The 14,215-nt window shown below is 33.6% G+C and overlaps 2 pseudogenes; both read right to left on the bottom strand.

The window, feature by feature from the left end:
* Positions 1 to 6,542: 6,542 nt before the first annotated feature.
* LOC114756671 (serine decarboxylase-like) lies at positions 6,543 to 8,256 on the bottom strand (annotated as a pseudogene).
* Positions 8,257 to 9,473: 1,217 nt separating this feature from the next.
* Positions 9,474 to 12,151, bottom strand: LOC114756670 (serine decarboxylase-like; annotated as a pseudogene).
* Positions 12,152 to 14,215: the final 2,064 nt, after the last annotated feature.

Here is a 14,215-nt window from a genome sequence, read left to right as displayed (position 1 = left end):
CTATTGCAACTTTTTGGCTCCTCAACTGTCTTTCTTCTTTTTGTTTTGGCTTTTCATTTTAATTTACCAACAATGAAATTCAAGATAATGTAATATCATGTATTCTAAAAATCAATTAATTAGAGTAAATTATAAAAATAAGACATTTTTCCCTTTAAGCTTTACTTTAATGCAATCAATTTCTAATTCAAATTAGTTACAATATAATTAAGCTCAGTTTAATTGATAAAATCTCCCAAATTATTTCTTTTAATTACTCCGATAAAAACATCTTTTTTCTGCTGAGTCTAACATCATTTTGTAATAGCACACAAACATAAGAATACATCAATGTATCCCTAATCATTCTGTCGCAGCCCTAGTATTATTCCAAAAATTAATAGGAAAACAAGCCTCTTCTATGAGTAACGGAAGAGAAAAAGATGAACGAAATATCTAATTCTCCCTCCGTAAGCTGTTGGAAATGGAAATACAGTGAACTAAACAAAGGAAGGCAATAGCTTTCTTTACAATCAAGAGGCCTGCCTACGTGGTGTAGGAGGAGGGAATGGAAGAGAGAGAAAATGGAGGAGGGAGTAAATAAAAGGAAGAAAGGGAAGAAAATCAAAAAAGCGAACACATATTCAAATATCAATATTATTCAATTCATAATAAAAAAACTTACAATATAAGCACTAAACAACCTAAATCTAAGTTAAGCTTCAAAGAAAAGAAATTATAAAGATAAGAAACACTGCTAAATAAGAAATAATCTTATAAATGTTGACCTAATTTAAATTATAACTAAAAATATTAATAAAAAAATAATAAATCTTCCAGCTTAAAGGGTTGATTTCTTAAATTACTTTAAAAAAAATTTAGATGAATTGAGACCTAGGGCTCACCAAGATCAGGGTTTACCTCAAGGCACAAAGAATACTTCTGAGGATACTTACAAATTACCCACAACAAAATCCTTATATTAACAGTGGAATTCAAACTCTAGAATATTGTAAATTATGAACCAACTCCGCACGACCTTTATTCATTGTTAATATATATCATATCCAATTACTGAGTCAGCAGTGGCTGACAACCCTACATAACAAACCCACTCCAACCTTACTGTGGTCTCTAGACTGGGACCCCTTAACTTTTCAATGTTCTGGCCCATATTACTTTTTTTGTTTCTTGATATTGGGCTTCTTTCTTGGATATCTTCGGCCTATTGATAAATTGGGCTCATCGCATACAATACTATATAAACACCAAAAAGGCTTTTGTAGTCTACATATGGTATCACTTAAAATAGGGGGCGTAGTACAACTGTTCATTATTTTATGTGTTTGATTTTTTAAAACAACCGAGGGTAGTGCTTAAAGCTTTAAGCGCTACCACTAGTGGACTTTTTAAATTGTGGGTAAAAAAAATGAAAGGGGAGAAGAGGAGAGAGGAGAGGAAAACAATAAGAAAAGATAGGAGGATGACAGGCAAAATGAAGGGAGAGATAGAGAACTCAAATATACTCTTTATTCAAATAATGCTAATCCCAAGATCTAACACATTGGAGGACCTTGGGGTCATTTATGTAACCCTACATACAATTATTTGAAAATATCTAAATTTAAAATAATCTTAAATAAATCTGATGTAAAAGTAAACTGTCACATCCTGAAAATGAAGGAGTGACTGGCACAGAATATAAGAACTCATATTCATAAAGCCTTAAAACATATCAGTAAACATTTTATTTAATCATTGTAATACAAATCACAATATCCAGATTAATATAACAATCTTAAGAATGCATATACCATTTATAATTCACATAAATAAACATATATATATATATATAAACCTCCCAAAAGAAAATTAAAGATCCTGCCTCTAGACTACGTGGAGTACATAAAGTAAGATTTGCAAATACATGTATACGAGTTTAAAGTTTTTTTTTCCCCTTTACATTAAGTTAGAAATCTTTCAAAAAGACAAAAGAAAAATTATGCAGATATAGTAAGTAAATGATTTATCATTGCTTTAATTTATGAAGGAAATCATTAAAACATAAAAATATATATAACATTGTTAACGTACAAAATTAACTAAACAACTTATTTATGAAATCAAATAGTAAAATTGTGTGAAAAACCTTTTTTAGAGTGAGGACTTCAACAGAACGAGTAACAAACATGGATACATAATTCACAAGGGCAAGTAACCAACAAGCGAGGCTAAAACCACAAATGCAAGCGTGGGAATGATGCCCATGAATATCAAGTGAGTTTGAAATTACCATGATGTACCATACAAGGGCAGCCAAGGCCACGAATACAAGTCTAGCCAAAGTCACGAATAACAAGCGAGCTTGATATTAACCATGGCACGCCAAGGACTAACAATATTGCTGTTAGCAACCACCGTTTTGTGTGCAATCCTCACAAAAACATGTACAAGGATGCATGGGATCAATTTACCATAAAAACAAAATGGAAAATATCTTTTTCTAATAATGAAATCTCAAAGAATATTCCATAACAAATGATCCCAGTATGAAATTTTGCAAATAATATTTTCAAAACTTTTCTTTCAAATGCTGTCAATCAAAGAATAGGAACATTTTCAAAAAAAAATCATATAGGGACATTTTCAAAATATATAAACCATATCTATCTAAAAGTTTACAAAGAATATCCCAAAAGCTTTTCTTGTCAATTCTATTAAATGATAATGAGTTATACTATGAAACAATTAAAGAAAAATAAGTAACAACTAGTCAAAGAATAATACTTAAGAAAACTCAATAGTATTACAAATAAAATAAAATGTTATTGAAACAATTATTATGGGCCGCTATTCACATATATTTTACCCTCCAAAACTATAACTTACTTTTATTTATTTTTATAATATGGTCAATTCTCGCTACCCTGAGGTCCCAAAACATCAAAATATCGATATTCCAATTTATGGTTTATATAAAATTCCCATAACATATCACTTAACAGGATTATTCCCTTCTATGTTGCATCCCATCCATACTTCAACATATCTCAAAACAAAACCATTTCCATTTCTTTACTTGTATTATAAAACTAAATTTTTCTCGGGAAAAAAGTATATCCATTAACTCTTGCTCATATCCTAATAATCAATCTTTTCTTAACTAACTTAAACTTATATTCTCTAAATTATTTATCAATAATTTCAAGCAGCTTCAGCAAACACAACCATTTTGTAGGTATCCAAATGGTGGCATGACATTGACAACTAGCAAGCTTAGCATTTAAATTATAAATTAATTTCCTTCTAGCTAATAACATAAAACGCCATAACATCCTTTTCTTTCTTTTTTTTTTTGGTGTAGAGGAGCAAATAACTCTTGCTTTCTTCAAGCATCCCATGGAGACCAAAGTATAAATCATAATCAATCCAAAATGATATTTAAATTACCCTCCACTATCAAAATAACGTGTAATCACATATCTAAATGAACTCTTTTCCTTTGAAACAATTTATCGAACACCTTAGGGGATCTTAAAATCATTTTATGCAAAGCAAGGATCTTAATTCACAAGTTAATAACTGTAACCTCCAAACACCCCTTATAATCCAAGGAAATTTCCTCAAGTATATTCTTTTACCGATTTCATCATACAAATCACAATAAGTAGCACTAAATCAGTCTCATGCTTCACAAAATTTTCCAGCCAAGTATTATAAAATACCCATTTATATAACACATTGTGTGTAATCATAATCAAACAAGGTCATCAATCATCTCAATTTCCAATTTTTATTCGCTTAAGATCCCATCATCCCTTTCTACATCACGCACAGCCCACACCAACCCATCTTCAATTAATTATTGAAGCTGGACACATTCCTAAACCCACCATGACAGTTGCAAATTCTGGGGAGAGGAAAAAGTTTCCAACTTACCCAAAGAGTAGTGTTCTATCAAGCATATGGAACAGAAGACGATAGTGAAGACTCCCTTAATCAAGCACAGCAGCAACAGCAACCAAAGGAACAAGAAACCCAGAAGAAATAGAGGAGGAAACACCGGGAAAGAATGAGCACTACAAAAAAACAGACTTTAGGCGACGACTTTTGGCGGCGACACCAAAAAGTCACCGCTGAAACTAAGACTTTTAGCAGAGACGAAAATGTCGCCACTGAAAGTCCACTTTCAGCGGCGACTTTTTTTGTCGCCGCTGAAAGCTCGCCATTGAAACCAAGACTTTCAGCAGCGATAAAAGTGTCGCCGCCGAAAGTGGACTTTTAGCGGCGACTTTTTTAGTCGCCGCCGAAAGTTCGCCATTGAAACCAAGACTTTCAGCGGCGACAAAAGTGTCGCCGCCGAAAGTGGACCTTCAGCGGCGACTTTTTTTGTCGCTGCTGAAAGTGGACTTTTAGTGGCAACTTTTTTAGTCACCGCTGAAAGTTCGCCATTGAAACCAAGACTTTCAACGGCGACAAAAGTGTCGCCGCTGAAAGTGGACCTTCAGCGACGACTTTTTTTGTCGCGGCCGAAAGTGGACTTTCAGTGACGACTTTTTTTGTCACCGCTGAAAGTATAATATAATAATATATATTTTATTTTACAATATTAATAAAAAAATTCAATCTGACTCAGCGGCAAGAAGGTTGGACACGAAAGGAGGCAGTCATGAGTTCAAACCTGGAAGAAGACACATTTAAGGTGAAAATATTTGGACGATGACATGGCGAGGAGAAGTGATGTGGCAATGACGTGGCAGTCGGCGGTGATGATGTGGCCATCGACGGCGATGACGTGGAGGTCGACGGTGATGACGTGGCGGCCGGAGACGATGACGTGGCACCGACGGTAATGACGTGGCATTGGTAAAGCCAATTCTTCTTAGGCATTACTTTCAGCGGCGACAAAAAAGTCGCCGCCGAAAGTGTTTTCTGCGGCGACTTTTTTGTCGCCGTTGAAAGTGTTTTCGACGACGACATTTGTTGCCGCCGAAACTTCTAAAAGTCGCAGCTGAAAGTATCTTTTAGCGGCGACCTTTTTAGTTGCCACTGAAAGTTTTCAGCTACGGCTGCTACGGCAACGACTTTTCAGCAGTGACTTGTCATCGCAAAAAACTTTCGGCGGTGACTTTTGTACTTTCAGCGGCGACAAAAGTCGCCGCTGAAAGTCAATTTTTTGTAGTGGAGAGTTCGCATGATCGACCTCACCCCACTTCAATCGTACACCATAACCTCAGCCAGCAAAGAAGAATCAACCACGGATTACTCCTCTCCCCAAATCTGTTGTAGATGGCGTCGATGAAGGGAGAAAAGCTGAACACCGAACAGGGAAGGAGAAAGATATGCAGCAACCCTAGGCCTTGAGTGAAGGAGTAATATGATGATGATGGTCATTGGCGCGCACACCGGCGACAGCCAGGGAAAAACGGACAGAACAAGTGGTGATGGGTTTCAACTCTCCCAAGATCTAGAGACAACCTCCTTGAAGAATGAACCCGCCTTGGATCTACTTTAAAAATTGACCGAATTAATACAATACATTGTACACTTCGGGTCGTATTTATTTTAGGGAGCCTCTAAAAAGAAATCCTAAATAACTAAGTATGCAAAAAATAAAGAATTGACTTGAAAACAGATTAATTTTCTTTTTAACTAAATAAATAGCAAAATTTAAAAGAATGTAAAAAGAATAAGTAATTTTTGGATTTTTGGTTTATAAAATGGATATGGATGAAATAAATAAAGAGAATGAACAAGTGATAACAAATGAAATGACAATCCTCTAGCACAATGATTTAGACTTACAGTACAGTGTACGATTCGGGTTGTCGTCCTCTCGTTCTTCCCTGAAGATGATGATGAATCTGAATTAGGTTTAGGTCAGGGGGCAAAACGCAACGTTTTGCTCCACCCTTTTTTAATTATTTTTTCTTTCTTTTTCTCTTTTTTTTTATTATTATTATTTTGTATTTAAATCTTCAAAACCTATAATCCAAAATTGAAAATAAGGTAGCATTAATTGTCCTTAAAGATCAATCAATCATAATTATGACAAATTTGCCTCTATTGTACACTAATTCAAGTTAAAGCACTCTAATATGAATTATACTCAAATAATACAATTCAGGACCAATAATAATGAGAAAAACCCACTAAAAAGATATAAAAATACATGTAAAACATAGATTTGTCACTCCTCCACCCGTAAACAACATTGGAATAGAATAAAAAATCTAATAGGAGTTTTTTTTTCAGAAGGGCATTAAGGTAATTTTCAATGCGGAAAAAGCAAAATAAAACTTAGATTTTAAAACAGGATGGATTTGTGCTTGGAACCGCTAGCACCCTCCATAGCCTCTAATAATACCACCAAACCATAAGTTTCTCTTTGACAAATTGCAATCAATAAGTAAAATATTAAATTATTAATAACATTATATTATTATACTTACTTCCATTTTTTTTTATGTTTATTACTTTTTTTCCGGGGCTATTACAAGAACATTACATCAGTCACCTCATTAACAGACGTAAAAAATCTGGGTTTCTATGTTGCCTTCGTATTATGAAGAAAGCAACATCTTATGAGAAGCACAAGCACAATTCTCAGCACCAATTTTCTCAGAAATGCAGGGAGGCTCCCTTTGCTTATTATTATCTTGGTACCAAACCCATTCTTCACAAACTCAACTCACAATTGAATCCAACATTTCCAGCGACACATGTTGCATCACGACCACACGTGATGTATTTCCTTGGCTAGCCAAGCTCCACTGACTAGCAAACACATCATCTTGAGACCTCTTGAACACCACAGTGTTGCTAAACTTGTTTAACAAGGCTCCGATCCCCTGGTTTCTCAAGCAATCTCGACGGTAGATCGTTTTCTTGATACATTCTTGAACTTCTTGTTGGAGGTCATTGAAGCCTTTCTTGTTGTGAGCATACCAAATGAAGATGGCGGCATGGCCTCCTCGACTTCCTGAGATGGTGTCGTCTTTGGAAGCGATTTATTCTACTTGTTCCCTTGAGAGAAAATCAATCTAGTTTAAACGAGTTATAAGAATGCGACAAGGCATTGGACAGCCTAGAAACTTGTGGCCAGAAATAGTAACGCTTCCAATGGGTTTCTTGAATGAAATATTTGGTGGCTGTACATTCAGTATGTGATGTACTACCACCTCCACTCCTTAGTATAAGAGTTAGTTAAGTAATTTGAATAAATTAAAAAAACTAGTTAAATTAGTTATTTGTAATAAACAAGTGTTATCTTTCCTAAAATATCCTTGCTAATCAAGTATAAAACTTGAAGAAAAATGGATAAATATGAAAGACAAAGTGGATTAAAATCTTATATTTAAGATCAAAATAAAAATTAAACAAGTTAAGCTCTTATATTAAGCATCGGACGTAGTATATATTAAGTTGGTTATCATAAGAGCTATGAGAAGCGTGTGCATTGAAACACAATAATGTTAATCTCCAATACAAATTACTAAATGTGCAATCAGATTATTTGGTCTATTATTTCTCTATTCTTCCTTGCTACGTTAATTACTTTAAATTTTGCGTTATAATGTTAGTTGGATATTTGTATTTCATTTCGTGTGTACTTGTACTCAAGCTAAGGTACTATCATTCCAAACAGTGCGGTATCACAATGAATGTAGAATCGATCTTGTGTGAAACCACAATCCTCAAGTGACTGTAGTACAAGATTCAGGTCATCAATGGCTCCCTTTACGGTAGTCCCTACAAGAAGACAACACCCATTATATATATATATAAATATAGAGAGAGAGAGAGAATGAGAGAGAGAGAAAGTAGGAAAAAGACCTATGTTTAGGTTGATTATGGCTGGTTTGCCCTTGTTTGCAAGAAGTGACTTCTTTAGTTCATTATAGTCAATGTCGCCTGAGATTAGAGTTTCCAACTATCGCACATTTGACTCCAAGTCTTGCTGCTTTCAACACTGAATAATGCGAGCCCCTTGATGTGTAAATAATTCCATCGGAATATAGCTCCCTCCTGTTTTGGAAAAATATTTTTATCACTTGAATTTATCGAATTGGGGCTAAATATATTTATAACAACTTGGGGATTATAATTTGGTAGAATTGATATGAAGTCTGAAGAAAAGAACATAATCACTAAATAGGAAATAATCTTATAAATATAAACCTAATGTAAATTATAACTAAAATCCTAATAAAGATACTCCAACTTTGCTTTTGTTTCTACAATTGGGCCCCTTGGCTCTTCAATATGCTGGCCCATATTACCTTTGTTATTTCTTCAAATTGGGCTTCTTCCTCAGAAATGATTGTCCCATTGATAAATTGGGCTCATAACATCCAGTACTATGTAAAAATGCTTCAAACACCAAAAAGAGTTACCAATAAGAGTTGAATTTAGTGAAAGGAGTTAGTTCCTTATAAGGTAACAAATTGGATCATTACTGAGAAATATGTCCACATTTAGTATTTAATAGTGTTTTGAATAGAATTACCTCTATTAGGAGAATACACCAATCTACCCCCACATTAACAAGAGTTGATACAATTGATATATAGTTCACTCATAATCTACAACATCATAAATTCAAATCCTACTACGGATATATCTCTTCTCTCTTTCAATGGCATGTTTCTTCATCTTCTCCATCTATCTTTCACGATCTCTTTTAATCCCATTGTGCTTGGGCTGTGCTTCTGCCCTCTGACTATATAATCGAAATCCCATTTATGATTATCCTCCTCTTATCCGATACGATATAATGTAGATATGTTACTTTTTTATTTAATTTGCTTCCTCCTCCTTCAGTGGGCACGGCACCGTCTTCTCTTTATATAAATATATATGTTCCTTTTCTAATTTTCTCTCTTCCTATACTTCACAATATCTCTTGCAAAATAAAAAGGATTTGAGTAGATTTTATAAAAAGATTCCTTTTTATCTTATAATTAACTAAAGAGAGGGAAAATATATCAAAGTTAATTAAATAAGCATAAGATATTCATAAATTTAAAAAAAACATATTCTAAAATGTAATATATTTAATTATAAATAAGCATAAGATATTCATAAATTTAACAAAATATATTCTAAAATGTAATATATTTAATCATAAAGTATTTGCTTATCACTTAACATAATCAAGAACACTAACACTAATTGTGGTTTTTAATTTTTTTGGCAATAGTTTCTTGGGGAACGATAACTTTATACTATTTACCACCCGTGCAAAAACGAAGAAAGAAAGGAGGCGTAACAAAAGACAAGAAAACAAGAAAAAATGGGAGGAAAACAAACCAAAATGAAGAGAGAGCGAAGGGGAAAGAATTAGAGAGAGATAGAGAAATAAAATATACTCTTCATTCAAATAATTCAAAGATCTAACAAGTTAGAGGACCTCAGGGGTTATACAAATAACCCTACGCACAATCATTTGAAATTAAAAAATAGGACTAGCTTTCGATGTCGCCATTGCAGTATCATGAACTCAACATCTTGTGGACAGCACAAGCACAATTCTCAGCACCAATATCCTCAGCAACACAAGGAGTCTCCATTTGCTTATTATTATCTTGGTACCAAGCAGACCGATTCTTCATAAACCCACTCACAAATGAATCCAACATTTCCAGCGACACATGTTGCATCACAACCACATGTGATATTCTCCCTTTGCTAGCCAAGCTCCACTTGCAAGCAAACGCATCATCTTGAGGCCTCTCGAACACCAGTGTTGGTGAACTTGTTAAGCAATGCTCCGATGCCGCGGTCTCTCAAGGAATCTCGAAGGTAGATCGCTTTCTCGATGCATTCTTGAACTTCTTGTTGAAGGCCATTGAAGCCTTTCTTGTTCAGAGCGTACCAAATGAAGATGGCAGCATGGCCTCCTCGACTTCCTGAGATGGTATTGTCTTTTGAAGCAATGATTTCTACTTGTTCCCTTGAGAGAAAATCAATGTCTTTTAAACGAGTTATAAAAATGCCACAAGGCAATGGACAGCCCAGAAATTTGTAGCCAGAAATAGTTATGCTTCCAATAGGTTTCTTGAAAGAAATATCCGGTGCCTGTGAATTCAACATGTGATGCATTATGATATTAGCTAGGATCACAATTTGTTTCATCATGTTATACTCACCTGGACATCAAAAGGTATCATCATTCCAAATAGTGCGGCATCACAATGAATGTAGAATCGATCTTCACTGAAACCACATTCCTCAAGCGACTTTAGTACAAGATCCAGGTCATCAATGGCTCCCTTTAAGGTAGTCCCTACAGCAAGACAACTCCCATTATATACTGTTATACATATATATACATGTATATGTATGTAGAAAGAGAGTACGAAAAAAGACCTATATGGCTATATTCAGGTTGATTATGGCTGGCTTGTCCTTGTTTGCAAGAAGTGACTTCTTTAGTTCATTATAGTCAATCTCACCTGAGATTAGAGTTCTCATTGCCACACAATTGACTCTAAGAAGTCTTGCTACTTTCATCACTGAATAATGCGAGTCCCATGATGTGCAGATAATTCCTTCGGGATGTAGTTCCGTCCTGTTTCACTGGTAAATGAACAAATCGATCTTTACAGACCCCCCACAAACTACACTTGGGTGTCTTATTTGTCTCAATATTTTATCACTTGAATTTATAGAATTGAGGCAAAATAAATTTTTAACAAGCTTATGATTAGAATTGAAAAAAAAAAACAATAAAATACCCTCAAAATGGAAAAGAACAAATTAGATGGATGAATTTCAAAAACCCAAATCAGACTCCTTGTATTATTTTAGAATTTTAAAATATTGTAAAATGACAACATTGCCTTTACTCTCAACGACTACTTTTGTATAGTTATATATCGATTACTTTAGTTTTATTATCTTTTGTTTTTAAAGTTCTGATGATTACTTTTACGTAGCTATTAACTACACAAGAGTAGTAAATAACTAAACAAAAATAGTCAAAAGATGTCCAACAATACTTGATGCTTTTTTTTTTAATTTTTGAAACAAAAGTAGTCAATAGTAAAACTATAGTAGCCAACAGCTAAGTAAGAGTAGTTGCCAAATTTTTAAAAATGAAAATAGTCAATCGCGATGCTAAAGTAATCAATAGCTATGCACGAGTAGCCACTACAGTTTTAGAAATAAATGTAGTCAATGGCTTTAAAAGAGTATTTAATACAAAAGAAAGAATAATAACTAGAGCTCTGATGACCGATCATGAAGTTTTGGTGACATGTTACAGGGCTTCGGTAGCTGGAAACCTACTAAGGGTGTTGAGGTGATAATATTTTAAAAAAAAAGTGAAAGGCATTTGCATCATTTTGCGAGATTTAAAAATTTTAGAATAGTATAAGAGGTTTGATTTAGAATTTTAAAATTCACCCACACTGATTTGTTATCTAGCAATTTTTGGGGTATTTTATTTTCTTTTTTCCCCCTTAGAATTGCTACTTTACTTCTCAAAAATCTAGTAGGTTATCCAACTAAGATCCCTTGGACATTTCCTTCAGTTCCACCAGTCGTAATATATCCCCAGTACTCATTCTTCTCTATTTTCCATAGTTCGGCAAACCAATGAAGTACGCACAGCTCAAATGGGTTTGAGTTAAGTGAATAACCGCTGCCTATAAATGGATCACCAGCGTTGTTCAAGTGGAAGCGTAGTAACTTCCCCAGTGCATCGTAGTTGAAGTCTAGATTCGTTGGATAACCTGCGTACATACAATTAAAACTAGACTTGGAAACTCAAACTAGCAATGGTTGATATTTTCTTCTTCTTTGAATAATTTTGACTTAGATACATGCTCATTAGAGAGATTTGATAGGGTTTTAATCGGGGCGTGAGACCGGCCATGAAACATGGACAAAGCTTAATTATAGTTTTATGGGATGTTTATATATTTTTCCGCAGATAATATATACCATATGAATTTTAAATGACTTGATCATGCAAAGATTAAACCAAATTAAGAATATTTAAATTAAAGCGAAAAAACAAATTACCTAAGAAATGATCTCTTGTGTGAGACATACGGCCGACATAGTGATCAATGACTTTATCCATTTCGGCGTCATCCGCTCCATTGAACTGAGAGATGGTGGGACTGATCATCGAATGTCCACTCTCTTGTGCGGCTTCCTCCATTTTCTCTTCTTCTTCTTGGACGGGCTTGTCGGAGATAAATTTCAATGGCAATATCTGCTTCCTTTACACAGGCGTAGTGTGATGTCAACAACTGTCTACCAATCAAACAAAAGCCTATTAGGATATGGGTCTGAGGCTTTAGCCACCAAAAAAAAAAAAACTAAACTGAAAAAGGAGGCCAAAAAAAGTACTCCCTCTGGACCTTATTATAAAAATCCACTAACTAATTCATGGGTACAAATAAACACAATTAAAAGCATTAAATCTGTTATAAAATTGAAGTGATTTTCAATATTAACCTGATTAATTACACTGAATTTTAAAATCATATTAATTTATACTTTCTTACTATTCTTATTAAATATGGGCATACACAAGAAAATGTTTAATACTCAAACTACCAAAGGGTCTTATATAAAAAGGACAATTCTTCTAAAACGGCTCGAACAATAAGAACTAGAGGGAGGAAGTAAGACTTTAAGGACTGTTAGGTTCGGTTTTGAAATAATATTAAAAATATCCTCTTTTGTGTTTTATAACATGAAAGTGTTAATATCAAACCATTTGAAAAGATACAGTATTTTGTCATATTAGGGATGCAGTTTATCAAGAATCCAAAATTAGAATCTTCTTATGGCCTGTTTGGATTCGCGTTAGAGTGACTTATTTTCAATCGAACTTTTGGATACTTAAGATTAGATAAAAATTAGATTGAGTAATGTAATTTATAATTAGATTGACTTTTATAAATAAGCAAGTTTATAAAAATAGAGTTGTTTGGATTATTATTGAAAAATCAACTTTAATTGTAAAATGACTGAGAAAGGCATGAATTTTAGTATGGACATAATATGAAAACTTTAAGAGGAATATGAAAAAAAATAATAATCATAAAAAATGAAAAGGTTATATATTTACATAATACTAACTAAGTCATGCAATTCAAAAAGTTAGTTAAAACAAGTTAAATGTAATAATAAATATGTAAAAAGTGTAAGTTATTGTTCTAAGACACTATTTTTTATTGAGAGAGTAAGTGGGAGAGAAAGTCAGTGGAAAAAGATATGAGAGATATAATTACTTGGGTAAAATGAAAAAATACATTAAATGGTAAGACAAATCCAATTTGTAGCGTATAAAGAAACAAAAAAAAAAAAAGCAAGCCTCTTCAAAGATTTGATGTTTATATTTTGAACAAGAGGGAGTATAAATTTGAATATAACTAAATGATACAGTATGATTTATGAAATATTTCTTAAAGGTGAGACCCAACTTTTTTTTTTAACTTCTTATTTCATGTTTCAAAAGCCATTGGCATTAAATTTCTGCGTATAACTTATCGTGACTTTTCACCCAAACCTTAAGCCCGCCGCCGCCAATACAAATGCTTCAATTACATCCCCATCGCACGATTGCTTTTTTCATCACACGTTTTGGTGACATAACGCGTGATAAACAAGCTCTTTAGAGTTTTCGTTGGCTTCAACGAGACCTTAAAGTTTGAAAAACTCAAAAATCACTTAAAAAAGTTATTTTACATAAATTAACATAAAATTTTTCTAACATGTATAATATAAAATCATTTTCAAAAAGTTAATCCAAACTCTCATCTTTATTATCCTTTTAATCTGCTGATAACTCTCATTTATAGACGTTATATGTTTACATGCATTTCATTTTTTCACGTTTAGATCTTGAGGTCTACTGATAAATCTGCGCTTCAAATAGTTAGCCTTGGCCATGGTAAGTACATCTATATGTGTGTGTGTGTGTGTTCTGCCCATTTAGGAACTTGAGAACTACAACTGAGGAAGCAAAAAAGCAGTCACGAGCGCAAGTGTTCTTGTAAATTATGCAAGTACATTTTTTTCAAGAACGGTGTGTTTCAATTTTGCCCAAAACTTGATATTTGGAACTATTAAAGCGTAAATTTACTCTGAAAGCTTTTGCTTAGGATTAATGTTTTTTCTTTTTTTTTTTTGTGGGTTCAAAGTTGCCAGGAAGTGTCAACAATGATGCAATGTTGTCTTTTACTATTAAAAATATTAATAATCAATGTCAAAA

Source organism: Neltuma alba, unplaced genomic scaffold (genome assembly GCF_004799145.2).
Source record: "Neltuma alba isolate B1F8T4 unplaced genomic scaffold, ASM479914v2 tig00010452_pilon, whole genome shotgun sequence".
In the NCBI taxonomy this organism is placed as follows: Eukaryota; Viridiplantae; Streptophyta; class Magnoliopsida; order Fabales; family Fabaceae; genus Neltuma; species Neltuma alba.
This window is presented reverse-complemented; position numbering and strand designations above follow the sequence as displayed.